The sequence below is a fragment of the Falco naumanni genome, chromosome 4 (genome assembly GCF_017639655.2).
Source record: "Falco naumanni isolate bFalNau1 chromosome 4, bFalNau1.pat, whole genome shotgun sequence".
Classification (NCBI taxonomy): Eukaryota; Metazoa; Chordata; class Aves; order Falconiformes; family Falconidae; genus Falco; species Falco naumanni.
Window position 1 is genome coordinate 96,664,157 of NC_054057.1, and position 15,299 is coordinate 96,679,455.

The 15,299-nt window shown below is 43.2% G+C and overlaps 1 long non-coding RNA gene across 1 annotated transcript in view; it reads left to right on the forward strand.

The window, feature by feature from the left end:
* The window catches only part of LOC121087888, a 37,750-nt gene extending 22,848 nt beyond the window's left edge, over positions 1 to 14,902 (forward strand). The window contains exons 4-8 of the long non-coding RNA XR_005827784.1: positions 2,616 to 2,762; positions 5,331 to 5,450; positions 9,891 to 10,046; positions 10,139 to 10,217; positions 12,770 to 14,902. This is a non-coding gene — a long non-coding RNA (uncharacterized LOC121087888). The remainder of the gene's footprint in view (positions 1 to 2,615; positions 2,763 to 5,330; positions 5,451 to 9,890; positions 10,047 to 10,138; positions 10,218 to 12,769) is intronic.
* Positions 14,903 to 15,299: the final 397 nt, after the last annotated feature.

A 15,299-nucleotide genomic window follows, 5' to 3' on the forward strand; every position in this document is an offset into this window, starting at 1 on the left:
TGAGCAAAGTAACTCTTTCCAAGTGTATTGCTTGTGGGGACATCCCCGTGCTCTGGGGGAGGCTGTTGGGGTGCCCCTGCTTTAGAGTACTAGTGAGCATTTGTGAGTGTGAGCCTTTGCCCACTGCAGAGGCAGTGAGCTCTTTAGGGCTCCTGAATTTCTTTTGCTGGCTGTTTAAGAGGCAATGAAACTATTTAGGAATGAGCAGAGTAATTGCCTGGGTCCTACAGGACCTGACAGCTGTGCTCGCTGTGTGATGACTGGAGGGGTCACCCAATCTCGTGGCTTCATCGGTTCCTTGAGCCAAGCGTGCTGCCGCCGCAGGGTTGCCATCCTGTACAGAAACACACGGGTGAGGTGGAGCTCTGCCGCGGCTGGCTGCCAAGGACCAAGGCTGGGACCGTTGTCACCGTGGTATAGAAGAAAATAGAGCTAGAAGGGACCTGAGGAGGTCATCTCATCCACCCCCACCCCCCATGCCTGACACATGTTTGTCTAATGTGTTTCTTTAACCCCACCAGCAGTGGAGACTCCCCAGGTGATCTCCTCCAGTGCCTAATGACCCTTGCAGCCGGGAAGTTATTCCAGCACTGAACTTAGCCCTCCCCTGCTGCATTTAAACCCATTACTTTTTGTGCTTTCCCTGTGGATGTGGATAACAATTTATTGCCTTCCTCTTTGCATAAGCCTTTTACATAATTAAGGACTGTTATCATGTCTCCTCTCTGTCTTCCCTGCTCTAGACTAAATAGCCCAGATAGGAGGATGAAAGCTGGAATGGGGTGTCAGGGAGGAGGAAATCAGAGCGGAATTAATCCTGCTTCCTGTCCCTGCAGAAATGGACTTTTCCTTCTGAAGGACAGGGGCTGTGGGAGGGGGAGACGTGCTTCTCGGTGCTGTTGATTCACTAACGCAGCTCTGTGGGCTGTGGATCAGATTGATGGGTTGCTGCCTGGCAGCCTAAGGAAGAGGGGCTCGGGCTGCCCCTCTGCTGAGCTGCTGCAGCACTCCTATCCAGCCTGTGTGCTTGGGAAATACGGCTTTAATTTCTTATACGGGTGAGGAGTATCCAACTGATGTGTCAGCTCCTGCAAGATGCATCTGGTTGAGCTTCTGTGTATCACGAAAGCTGTTTCTAGGTGCTGTGTGTGTTATACAGTCAGATGAAATGACAGTATAACACCATCACCCTGCAGCAGCATCCAGGCAGTGCACCACAAGCCCTGCCAGGGAGCAGGAGCCCTCTCCTCTGATGGCAAAATGGCATTTCTGTTGGGAGCGGTGCCTTCAGCACGGCCGTGTGCATCCCACCCATGCAGAGGATGGAAAGCCACCCGCCACACACGCTGCCTACATGTGTTTCACAACTTGATTGCTGTTCATAAAACCAACACGTGGAACAGGCAAATGCCATCTGATCCAAAATGCCCTGGGGCATATTATGTCAATGTCACATACATTAAGAAAGTACAGCGAGCACTCAGAGTGACTTCTTGTGTTCGTAGCCCTTTTGCATTATTCACGGCTGCTGTCAGAGCTGCACCACATACAGCCCTTGCGTTGCAGCTGTCATAACCTGCAGGAAACAAAAAATGCTCCCAGCCTGGAGACTTCCAAAAGCACAAGTTGGGGGATAATGTTAGGGGAAAAAAGGGTTTTTTAACACTTAACTGTCCCAAAGTGCTCTGAGAACAGCATGTAAGGTGGAGCTTTTTTCCCTAGACTCCTGGTGGCAAGGGATCACGGGTTTACTCATGGCAGACAAGAGCTGGCTTTGGAAAAAACAAAATATTAGAAGCTATTTGGGACAGCAGGGAAGTTCTTTGCATTGCAAGCATACTGCAGGCTAGCTTCAGCACCCCCAGCCCCTCACCAGCTCCCCCACTTGTTCATCACGTGGATGTTAAGACTTTTCAGTTCAATGTCACAGTAAAAATATCTTGATAAATTGCAATCCAATTGATTTTTTTAAACTCTTCTTTCCCCCCCTCCTTCCTCCCCAGAGTGGCTTTGATGATGACATTTGTATTTCTGAATTGAAACCACATTTGCCCAATGCTGGAAAGGGAGGAGGCAGGGGCAGAAGAGAGAGAAACCCTTTTGTTCTCCTTCTCATGGTTACCCCTCACCTGCCAGGGCCAAGCTCCAAAATAATTCCTAACAGCTGAGGTTAGCCAGGGACATCTAATCCCGGAAAGCTGCCTCTGAATTCCAGGACCAGCACACAGTGCTTGAGTTTCATCAACAGCCATTTACATTTAATTCCCCAAAATCTCTGAAGAAGTGTAGGCAATGTACGGGTATGTGATTATTTAATTTAAAAGAATAATATTTTTTAAAAATAAATCTGAGCCCAAATGGCATCAACAGCAGCAGCAATACTCATGTTTTTTAAAGCCAAGCAAGTTCAGAAGCTGTTTTGAGGATGTACTGGGGTATTTCGAGTGTAGCCTAAACAGCTATGTCTATAGGATGCCCAAGAATTGTGATTCTCAACCGAAGGGAGCGCTAGGTCCTCTTTCCCTGATTTCTTGTAGTGGTAAAAGGTTGTTCTGTGCAAATGGAGCTTAAAGTGTCTTGCAGAGTTTTGTGAGACCTGTCCTGTTTGTTTACAGAAGGAGCGTAAGGAGCATCCTGGCAACACAACAGGGAGAAGCCTCCTGGGATTCAGCTCGGCTGAGGTGGGAGGATGTGGCAGCAACGGGCTCGCTCTGAGCGAAACACCTTCCCAGGCAGGAACGGGACCAAACAGGACGTGTTGGGTAAAACTGCAGTATTTTTTCTTTGGAGTCAGTCAGTAGAGGTAACTTGCTGTTTTTCTCAGGGGAGTTCTCATTTTTTCAAAGAGAGTTCTGCAGCTGGCTCTAAGTATCTGTGACCCAAAGATAAAACTCCCCATCAATTCTCTTCCAACCCTTCCCAGAAAGAAAATTTCCAGTGTCTTTACTTTTGGCGGTATTTGCTTTAAAACCACACACTTTTTATTAAGAAAAAGCTTTGGTTTTGCTGTTTAGCCAATTGAAATGAGTAATGAAAATATTTGTATGGGACAAAGGAAATGTTTTCTTTTAAATTATCTCATCTTACTAATTGATTACAACGGGAATGCTTGGATGTGTGCATTGTACAGCATCCGGTCCCTCTGCTCTGAGCAGGAATTTGGCCAAGTTGGTGTAAACCATCCCACTGGAGAAAACAAGAGTAAAAGCTGTCAGGTATCTAGGGCTGCCTGTCCCATGGAGCCTGCTTAGCCTCCATGAGCAAAAAACTGTGGGTGTCTGAGAAGAACATGTCTTAAATATTAGAAGCTTCTGTGGAAGATGAAACACTAAAGAACATTGATAATTAAAAGCATAATCTAGAAATAAAGAAGTTAAAAATTATCTAGAGAAAACTTTTCAAAGAATAGGTATTCTCTGTTGTTCAGTGCAGATGTCACTGATAGCCTGCTAGCATGGAAATTGCTTGCTATTGATGAAAAGTAATAATATAAATCCATGGTATGTCTGAATTTAAATCAGAAAGGGAACGATTAATATAGAAGATTACAGTATTACAGTGCCATTCCCTTGAGATGCAAAAAATCTCATATTTGAAAGTGGCTTGAATATACAAAATCTTCAAATATTCATGGATGAAAATGTTTTCTAAATGCTATCTTCAAAATAGATGTTGCAAGACAGCAACTGTCTTGAGCTGATTTAAAAAATTGCCTTTTTCATGGAAAATAATGTTGTTTCACATAAACACAGAAGAAAATGCGACATCAACAAAAAATGAAAGGGGGGGAAATCATCCAGGTCTGTGTGTCAGGGATGGAAAAAAGAGGGAGAAGAGGCTTAAACAGGAAAGCTGGAAAAGCCAGCTTGGAGAAGCAACATCATTCCCGGCTCACCAACCCATCCGTGCAGTTCGCATGGTTATGATCTATTCCCCCTCAGCTCCAGCAGCCGCCCTCACTGCTGTCTACTGCCAAGAAGTAGGTCAGAAACCTATTTTTGTCTCTGTTTTTCTATGGCCACACCATGGTCTTTACCCCTGTGCCGAGACGGGAAAGCCTCTGAACGGAGGCGGTGAGACCAGAGCTGGGCTGAGCGGGGTGACCTGTCCTGGCTCCCACTACGGGCAGTGCCACGAGGGAAAAATTATGTCCCCAGCAGCAGGGATTGCCCCCGGGGGGTGCCCATCTCTCTCTGATTGCTGGAGAAGGATTTTAAGGGAATTAGGGACTTAGTTTGTGGTTAAATACCTAAACTTAACAGGATGAATCTGAGCCAAAGCACATGTAACGTGCCAGCCCCATCCAGTGAGCCTGCATCTGAGCAGTGCAGAAAGTTTTCGTGTTAACTCAGCTCTCAGTGGTCTGGGTTAGAGAGGGGCCTTGCAAACACCCGTACTGGTGTGGCTGGGGTGGGGATGAGCAGGGACATAGGGCAGCAGCAGGGAGCTGGGGGTGAAGCAGAAGGAATTGTTTTGTGACTGCACCACGTTTAGTGCTCTGCGGCTGAGAGCTGCCTGTTCCTCCTGCTGTCCCCCAGGGCTAGTGATTTTATCACCTCTGCTTGCTCATATTCTTCTTTCCAGGTACCAGCTGCCTTTCACACCCCACACTCCCCCGCCTCTGCCCACCTCAAATTGTCCAATTGATTAACATAATTCATTTAAATTCAGTAGTTGTTTTCAACTCATACTTACCTTTGAAGTTCACAAGAAGACGTGCCAGTAAGCTGCTCAGATTTTCCCACTATATCATCTAAAAATTAAAAAAACCTAATAATAAATTAACCTGAAGATGCTATCTCTCCTTATGGAGCTGTGGTATTTGTATCTCTGTGTCACAGGTGCCAAAATCCTCTTCTCGTTACCTCGCCCGTCCCAGGTCAGGGCAAAGCAGAAACTGGCCGGGGATGGTGGGTTTGCCATGCTGGAGCCCTGTGACCTTTGGAGGACAAGTGATCCATCTCCCTGTGGGAGACTGCATTTTGTCACTGGTCAACAAAGTACTGTCCCCAACTGAATGGTTTTACAAGTGGCAAACCCAGCCAATGCTTCTGCCTCAGGGCATGGCACTGTCCTAAAACTCAGCCTTGCCATTTGTCACCGTTGGGGTGAATTGCAGGAGATGCCAAGCAAGAACATTGACCATGATGTGGACCCCTAATTATGTTTCCCTAAAATATCTCCAGGGTTCACTCAGATGCTGCGTTACTTTATCTGAGGGAATTGCAGTCTGTGTGATGTGAAAACAAACTGCAAAGCAGTTGCCTCATCATTCTACTTCTAGCAGCTCTTGAGTCCAGCTTTTCAAACCAATTTTTCCCTTTTCACAGTGCATCTGTCAAGATTCCTGCTCTGGAAAAGAAGATCAGAGCAAATGGGGACTGAAGAGAACAAAAGCTGACCCAAACCTTTGACCTAAACTTAACATAAAGCCAAATGAAACCTTAGAGGTTTGTAAATGTTCATAAAACATTTCCACCTCCCGCTCCCCTCTCCTTTATCTTCAGTGTCTTTATAGTTCTACACTTACTGTTTGTAATTGAAAGTCTAATGTAAAGCCTCGCTAAATTAATGGAAAGACTCTCGCTGGTTTTAGTGGCTTTTGATTCAGCCTCCCAAAGAAAGGAAATAATTTCTTTAATGAAAGTGTCTTTAAGCTTAAGAGAAAACAAAACCTGAAAAGATACAAGGAAAATCAGAGGTCAAATGCAATTTTCCAGCTAGCAGCACATGTTCTTGATCTGAACCCTGCCCATAAAATTGATATGGATATTGTTAAGACAGAAAAAAAAAAATACTGTACAGAAACAAAGCATTGTTGAGCTAACAGTGAACTGGTTTAATAAACTATAATGTCTATTCACCAGAATTAGAGATTTTTCTACTCTTTACTGCCAGCTTGTGCTGTAGAAGAATACAACTGGCAATCAGCTGACATGTATGACCTGAAGTTTCCATTTGCATGTGTGAGTTTGAGTCTTTCCCTTTGTACCAAAATTGCACCAAAAATGTCAATCGCATGAAAACTTTATTAGGAAAGTATCTCTCTAGTATTGATACAGCTTTTAACTTTCTAGGTGACTTTTTGACAGAAGCGGGTAGAGATATCATTGTTTAAAGGGCTTAATAACACCTGAGCTTCCCTGGACGATGCATTAGGCAGTGAGAATTAAGAGCATTCTTGTCTGTGTTATATTCTGGATTCATGGATGAGGAAGGTTGTTGAAACCAGCTCAAGCAGGAATTAAGATGTGGCTTTTCTTGGATGGCTGTTGCTATGCTGTTGTTTGGCAGTGACAGTTCCAATGGATTGGTGTTGCCAGTTCAGAGCTTGGTCTCCTCCAAAATACTGCCTCAAGCTCCTCTTTTGCACGTAGAAGCGGAGTGGTTAGTGTGTGTGGACTGGCATGGCTACATATTTTACTTGTGAATACATGCACAACGTATCTAGAGAATTATTTCCCAATATTTGTGTAACAGACAGTTTTGATTTTCACAGTCGCTGGGTAGATGCACACAGAACAGTGTGTGCTCCAGAGGCTGTTACTCTTTCTTAATGGAAAACACAGATGTGGGAAATGTCCTAGGAAGATGCTGCTAATAAGCAGCTACTGCTAGTTCGTAATGTTTCTATAACAGAATATTATTTTATTATTTATATGCAAATTTTGCACAGTATAGGTTTTTTTTTTGTCATTTTCTCTTTTTCATAATTTTCTTTTTGTCTCCTCTTTCCTACTACATTTTTTGTTCCTGAACTCCAAAGTCCTCTCCAGTGTCAAACCTGGTGTTGGCCAGCAATAAGCTTGCTGCGCCTCTCGGAGAGCCTGACAGCAGCAATGGCACTGCCTCGCTGGGACACCTCGCGTTGGGCACACTGACAGGCTTCCTACCTTCACGGCGTCTGCTGGGGGACTTTGTCTTTGGAGGTTTGGTTAGTTCTGGCCAAGCACCAACCACTGTTCAAATCCTAAAAGGAAATGCAGTCCAAAGGTGCTGGCTGAGATCTGTGGGCCATCCAGTTCCAGGATGGCAGTGGTGGAGGGAATCCTCTGGACAGAGAGATCAGGGACAGAAGAAATGATCCTATTTGCTTTCTTGAGTCTAAGTTAGAAGGGCAAAATTCTATGTGTTGGCCCAGTGACAACCTATTTTGGCTGTCAAAACTTAGAAATCTTGTCTTTTTCTCCCCACTCATCTTGAATCCACTTTTTCATTGGCTGCAATGGCTCTGCTGGTGTGCTTTTTGTAACTATTTCTTCTATCTGTTTCTAGAAGTCACACAGGGCATGAATTACTGGAAATGAAGCAAAATGTACCAGACATAAACTCAGTGCATTCTCTCTAGCTCATATTCTCTGAAGACTCATTTGTCCCTTTCCTCCTTTTAAATATTTCCTCTCTTCTTTCTGGCCTGATCTTGTTATTTGTTTCATTGGCTATTTGTTATCCAACTCTTGGCGAAATATCAGGGAAATTGTCCTGACCGTGAACTGGGAAGAACTTTTTTAAGGGAACAATGACAGCTTCTTTACTTGGGAGAGCTGAAAAACAGGCAAGCCCAAATATTATCTTTGCTGAGACCAAGTTTGTGAGGACTGCGGTGTGCTTTGTTGGACTCAGTTGTGTAGCTGATGAAGCTTGTCCAGTTGGTTTTTCTTCATTTTTTAAAGGGTTTAAGGTGTTATTTCTCCCTGTAAAACTTCCTCACTGCTGTGATGGTGGTCAAGCAGGCAGTGATGGAGGGATGGACTCAGCTGCTGTCTGGTGGGAGCGGAGCTCCACGTGTGTGGCTCTGTGGAGGTGGTGGATCTTCTTATCTAGGGGTGGAGATGTCTTTCTGACTACAAGCAGCCCAGATGGTTGTTAAAACAAGCAGAAACTGAGTGCTTTCTTCTCTCCTGAGTCTACACCTTCCTCAGCCTGGACGAGATGAGCTTAGACGCAGTCTGAACCTCCGTAAACTTTTCACTTTCGCAGTTTCACTGAAGGTTTGACTTTGCTCTGGGATTAGCCTGACATTCAGCTGCTTCAGGGCTGTTGGGTTCCTCTCTGTCTCCTCTCCAGCTGAAAGTTTATAGCTGAGCTGCGCAAGCATGTCCTAACTTCAGAGCAAACTCAAGAAAAGGCGGCTCCAGCTGCAGCTCGCAGCCTGCCAGAGAGACTCCCCTGGCAGATCTCCGACAAGCCTGTTACTACAAGTTCGCCCCAACCGGCAATTCTAGCAAACACAAAAATTTGCATGAAGTTCATATTAGTTCAACACTAGCTCACGTTGCCAGCAATTCAGTAGCTGTTTCTAACTGCTTGCATCTCAGCTGAAAGATTTAAGTGCACTTGCCATGCAGCCTCTCTGAGAAAGTCGTGAAGGTGGGCGAGTGTTTAGTTTTCTCAAGTACCATGGTGCAAGTGAGTTTTATAATGTCTTCTGAAAGGATTGAAGATTTTAAGTCCTAATACATGGTTGTCATCTCTGCAAGATGCAATAGTATCGAGTTTGACTTCCAAAACATAGGACATAGGAAAATTAGGTTTATGTAATGATTTTCATTTCCACTCACCGATTCATTGAAGTCTTACACCGATTCATAAACCCAAATATTTATAAAGCCTTTCTTTTAAACTAGTTTCTGATGCTTTGACTGTATGTTTCAAAACAGCCTGTTCAAAAGCATTTCCTCCCCCTAAAGCACTCGGTGCATTATAACCTCTGTAATACCTTGGCTGCTACAGAGATCTTGCACAGCTGAGGATGTTCACTCTAAATAATTTTTTTATTTTTTCCCTAAGTTTGTCAAAAGTCTTTTTCCTCAAAAAAAAGAAAAAAAGATAAATCTGTGTTGGTCAAATTTTGAAGAAGGTTGACTGAAAAAAATCTCTAATTTGATTTCTTTTTTAATGTGGAAATTGAGTCAAACTTCAGTAGGTTTTTAATGAACGGTGTTATGCAAATATTAGCAACGTAGCTGACATTTCCTGTTCTCTTCTGACATATTATAGATTAACAAAGACTAATTATTTTCTCACCCCTTGTCTTGGGTGAATGCCATGTAGTCTGGGCTCAGGCTAATGAGCCCACCCCAGTCCTCGACTAGAACTGGAGCAAGGCAGTGGCTCCTACAGCTCCCCACTAATTTCTGCAGTGCAACAGGTAACACCGACACCCAATGATCCGGTCTGGTACCTGTTCACATGCTGCCTAGAGGGGTATCCAGAGCAAAGCCCACCTCCATCCTGCTGGAAAGGGCTTTGCAAAGAGGAAGTAAGCCTCCTCCCCAGTGCCACGCAGAGCGGACAGTGGCTTTGCAGGGATGTCTGTGGGAAGGGGTGGCTCTTGCCCATCCCTGGGAATGGGAGGCATGTCCGCAGTGGGAGGCAGTGCTCACGGGGTTCCCCGCTCTCACCATTGAGCATTGTTCAGAACAAACATAGATGCTATATATGAATGTGAAGCTTAATTTGTGGTTTTTACACCCACCGCATTTCTTGGAGTTGACATTTTCTGGAACTTTAGGGCTTTTTATCTCCAGGCTGTTGTTCTGGGTTATTTTTCCTCATTCATTTTATAGAAAGCTAACAGCCTGTGTTTTTTCATCTACATAATAAAATAGCATGCAATCAAATTGACCCACACTTTAGTCAAAGCAGCTGTGTAATGCTGTTCTCTACTCGAAGGTGTACGAACCTAGAGGGCAGTGGGGACATGGTTGGTTGGTATAACACAGTACAGCTGCACCATGACATTGCCTGTGGGGATGCTGAGAAATCTGGAGGAATTCCCTGGGGAAATGTTGAGTTGGGAATAAAAAAACCCAAACAACCCAACCTGCTTCACCTGCTGTTCCACTTTGTACCCAACAGTGAAACGATTAAAATGACTTGCTTTTCAGAAGTGCCTTGGACCTGCTGTGACTGAATGGCACATGGGCCACTCCTTGTTCCTGAGAGTGCCCAAAATGTTCAGGGCATTTTCCAGGTGGGAGAAAGTTACTGCTAAGCAGGCACAGAAGAGCGAGGGAGGACATTCAAGGCAGCAGGTATTTAGGGTAAGTGCAATCTCATTCATTCTAAATTTTAGCTCTGCTGCTTCTTTAAACTTCAGAGTTTCAAAGAAAAAAATACTTTTCTCCTCATTTAGGAGTATTGGAAAGCTCCTTGCTCCTCCTGCGCTGTGGCAGAAGAGCTGCATGAAGATTTGTACAAGTCTTTGACATGAGGTATGTAGTGCTCACCTCCAAAAATCAGATTAATTTTGCCTGAGGATGGAAAAAAATAGGACAGTCACTCCTTTTTCTGGGAATTTCAAGCCAAATAGAATAGTTATGTATTTTAATTCATTAGCAAGGGAGCTGCAGCACGGGTCATTGGGTCCCCTTGTCAGGCACAGGATGACGGGTGTGTGGAGATGGCAGGACTGTTGTCACCTCTTGCTCTACCATCATCAGGTGTGTGGCTGTGGCAGACGTGGTGAGCCAAAACCCTGGAGGGTCTCTGCAAACCCCCCCATACTCTGACCTGCCACAATCTTTTTCTCAAAGCTGTCCCTCCACTCTTTACTAGTCAGAATGGTGGATTTTGGCACATGCAGCAACAAAATCAGACAAAGCCAGCTGGAAGAAACTGGTAGTAGCCCCAGACAGGCATTGATAGACATTCCCCATTGGTTGAAAGTTTCTAGTTTAGTTTCAAGGACACTTTAGTTTTCAAATCCCTTTTCCATTGGACATGTACATGTGAAGTCAGATAGCAGAGATAAAGGTTGGCACAAGAATATACGCCTAGCTTCCTGATTTCTATTGTATACCATAATTATAGTAGCATACACTTTGGACTGACAGCATTTTTCAGCAACAGAGTACTTCAGAAATATTAATCTCATATCAGCTATTTGTGTTGAATACTGCTATTCAGCAGGTGATGTAAGCTAATATTATCATAATTCTATGGACAGAAAAACAGAGAAAGAAAGAAAGATTAAGTGACTTACCTAAGGTCAACAATATGTTCAAGAGAAAACCTATTTAAGCTTTGGGATTACTGCCTCCCACTGATCAAGAAATGTGTGCGGTATTGCTAAGAAACTAATGTATGTGGACCTTTGATAAATTAGAAATGATACTGACTTAGGAGGTTACTCATTCACCAGTGCGAGGGAGGTTTTTGATTGCACAGCATTCCAAAAGCCAGGAGGACGTGGTGCTTACTAACTGCAATGGCCAGATCCTGCAAAATGTCACCATGTTCCTACTTATGCAAGTCCCACGGACTTCAGTCTCTTAAAGCAGAGCTGGATCTTCAGCAGGTGGTTAGTATGAGTCTAGAGTTGTGATAAGCTTATAATTTGGCAAAAAAAAGGCCAAAATTCAATTCTTTTAACCTCTTCTCCTCACTAGTGGCCATTTGCCATTCCATTAAAAAGGAATTAATACTGATTATTATTAGGAATAGGTTACATGATGAGGAACAGAAGGAGTTTATGTCCATGCAACTTGTACAACAAGTTTCAAGGTAAAAGCATCCCTGAAATTGAACACTGATGGTATAGCAAGTTTAGAAAATTGATTATCCCTTGACAGTTGAGTAAATTTCGGGGGGGGGGGGGGGGGGGGGGGGGGGGGAGGAACTTTAGATTGAAAAATGGCTAATAATGGGGCTAATGTATTTGTACATGGGGGAAAGGGGAAACAAGGCCTTTTGTTTCCTGGGCCTTCTGCTCTTACATTGCATTATGAATGCCATTCAGGGAAGCAACCTCTGCAGAACAGGTCTAATTTCTAAATCATTATGTTTCAACAAAAGTGAGCAGGGTCTTAGGTTTTACTTGGCCTGGATGTTTAAAGACAAATTATAAGTTACGTAATAAAACAACAGAATCATTAAACATTGATTTACATGTTTATTTTGCTATAAGAAATGAAATTTTTATTGGAACGGAATTAAACAGACGTTTATGTGCTTGTATTCCCCATAGCCTTTTGTATACTAGCAATATAGCAATATTCATAAATCATACCAGAGTTTTCAAATTTCCTCAGGAGTGACCTAGGCAAGAAACCCTTAACAACTTGCTGAGAGACTTTGAAATTAAATTCAGCTGTAATATCATCATGACTAATTTATGGCTAGTTTGGTTGCTACAAAGATACATTTAAAGAAATTGCAGCACAGAGTGAGGATAAGACAGAACACGGCTTCATGGAGTTATTCCACTAGAAAGATTCATTCTGTGTTTCATTACTTTATTAAACATGGCAAACCAGTCTGTTCCTTGAGAGAGAGGGAATGTTATAATGAAACATGTAAATACTAGGCCTTCAACCCAGCAAAACAGGAAAAACAGTAGATATGAAATTAAACCTTCATAGAGCGGTTGAAGGACCCTGTTCCCTTTGACATCAGATGCATTTGTGCGTGTGTATGAACATGCAGCAGCATCCACAGACGTGTGCTCTATATGTATATGTGTATGTACAGATGTACATGTGCTCATGCATGCATATGTCTCCACTTTAGAATAAGGTTAATAGTAAAATATTGCTAAAGCTGAGACATTATCTGGCACAATTTGAACCACGTTTCTGGAATGCCCTACGTCCCTGAAGCCCGTTTTTGTCCCACTGCAGCTTTTGAACTTCCTGCAAGGCTCGTTACAGCAAATTGAGATTGATGACAAAGTGCAACATTTTGAAATTATTAAAGGTATTTGTTTTTCCTTTAACTTCTTTTACCACAGACTGAAAAGGATGAAAAATGGTTCTTTTTTTCACAGTAATTATATGTCTGACTTCTCAAATTTTATGCGGACGGAAAACTCCCTCTGAACTCTGTGTGTGTTGGGACCCAGCTCAGAAGCATCTTGCTTTATCCCACTCCAGCATCATCATCACCTCTTGTTTAAGACATGGATTTTCATTCTGTCCTTGCTGGTTAAGACCAGTGAATTATTTCATGCAGAAGTTAAGCTGAAATATTTCTTGGTGTATGTCCTTTTGTGCCACCTGCCTTCAAGTAAAGTGGCCTCCTATTGCTGTTGAGCCTTCTAGGATATCAAGTTCTCACCCTTTTCCATCGACAGTCAAGGGGCTGACCACAACCGAAGCACCGAGGGGCTCAGCCTCCCAAGGTTGTCTTCTTCCCGGCCACTCTGTGTGGTGACATCTTGGCATCATACGTGGAGAAGCAGTTTACAAGAGCCCATATAACTAACCAGAGGTCTCCACCATGTCCCAGTCATCCTGCCGTCACACCGCTGCCTACGACCCAGCCGACCGATGCTCACCCAGCACCACACTGCTGACTCGGCAGGTGCCCAGTGCTGCCTGCACCGGGACTGGGGGAGCGCACAACAAACAAGTACTCACCCAGTGGCAGCGCCAGCCGATCTCCCTATTTAATAAGCAAGGGAAATGAGTCACAGCTAAACTCGTCGCACACTTCTATTACGTGAAAGAAGTGTCAATAATTCTGTAAATCCACCAGGGAATTTATACATCTCAGCCTCCAGTAATGGTGAATTACCCTGGTGACTGGTGCAAAATTCGGAAGCGTATACAACCATAATGAGAAAGTTCTGTGGTTTCCCTTAAAAAGTAATATAGTGGTTATTGCTGGTAGTTACTGCTTTTGTGAAGTATTAACGCGTGGTTATAGTGCAGTCATGTAGCAAAATTATAAGGGCCTGTAGAATGTTACTTAGCAACACTTGCTAAAGTTGAGGTGGTAACGAAGAAATGGAGTAAAATAAATACGGAGTGTTTTGGAGTCATGAAATGAACTGTGGTGTGACTTGAGAAAGCTGTTCTGAAGTTAAAGACATCTATTTCTCTTTTTGCCATGTGAACATGGCAGAAGAACTTAAATGCTGATTTGAAGCAACACACTTGAAATATCTAAGTAACAGAAACAAACATCATGTTATTTTTTCTTATCATTGCTGCTGTCTGGGAAAAGCATCAGAATTGCTGGGCTTTTGAAGATCCTCTCCTTGTCATTTCAAACCCATCCTGAGGCACCGGCTGGCCAATTAAAATAGTCTCTCCTTTGGAAAGCTAGCATTTGTCAGAGTTAAGAATGAAGGCTTCTTTCTACTACATTTATTTTCCCCATTCATTCATTTACATAACTCTCTCCACCATTAATCAAGTGCCTGTAGGTATATTTCAAGGAAAGGATAAGGCCATAAAAATGAATGCACATAGTTCTAGTTATAGATGAACCTTCCACATGTTGCAGATCTGTCTCAGACGCTTATCTTGGTTTATCTCCACCTGTTTAAATTGGAAAACTCACAAAAATCCATCTCCCATGAGATTTCCAAGGTTTCTTGGTTCCACGTGGGTCAGAACTGCCACAAGAGATGCATTTCTCAGAGCGCTTCTGAGCTGCTGCCAGGAACAGGGAGTGCTCGACTGTGCCACTTAAAAAAAAAAAAAAGTTTTCTTTGAAAAGTCACCAAATTTTATAACATTAAAAAAAAATGTCCTAGTTTAGTCTTGGGTATGATTAAAAGAGCTGCTCTGATTTATTGGTGTCAAACAAAGTATGTTTGTGTAGAACACTATTTTGTAATGGAAAAAGTGTCAGTGGAAGCACTGCCTATCAGCACTGCTTGGACTGGATGAGGACTGAGCCTTAAATTAGGAGTCGTTTAATAACTGGAGAAAAGGAAGACTGCTAAGAATGTTGTAACTAGGAGGCCGTCTCTTAGTCTCTCAGATAAAGGTAGCTGTGAAGTCAACCTCAGCGACATCTAGGGTTCTGCTGATTAAATGATAGATGATATTTGCCTGCTTTGTGCCTCACCCTGGCCCTGTAAAGCAAATGGAAAGAAGTGTCTTAATCCAATCCCACCAGGAGCGCTGAGCCATGAATATGGAGTGAATGTTTCACAGGGAAACTTTCTATATACACAAATTTAATAAACAAATTTCTGGTTGGTAACATAGTTGCTTCCTATTGTCCTTTAATTTTGCACTTTCTTTTTCCTTGTAAATGAAAAAGTCGTTTTATTTTGACTAAGTTCTTGTTCTTGCCCATTGCCTCACTCAAAATAGTGCCCTACCAGAGCATTGCCACCAGGATGTGTCTACCAGGGTCTACCCAGAGACAAATAGAAAATCAAATAGAAGTGACTGCTAATGCAGGGGAGCCAATCCTGCTGTTAATAAACCAGTCTGATTCAGCATGTACTTCTCCCACCAAAACAAACAAAAAAAAATCATCGTTCTGAAGCATTTTTAATAGGAGAACCCCTGTGCAAAGGGAGACATTACTAAGACAGCTACTCACACCTTTCCTGA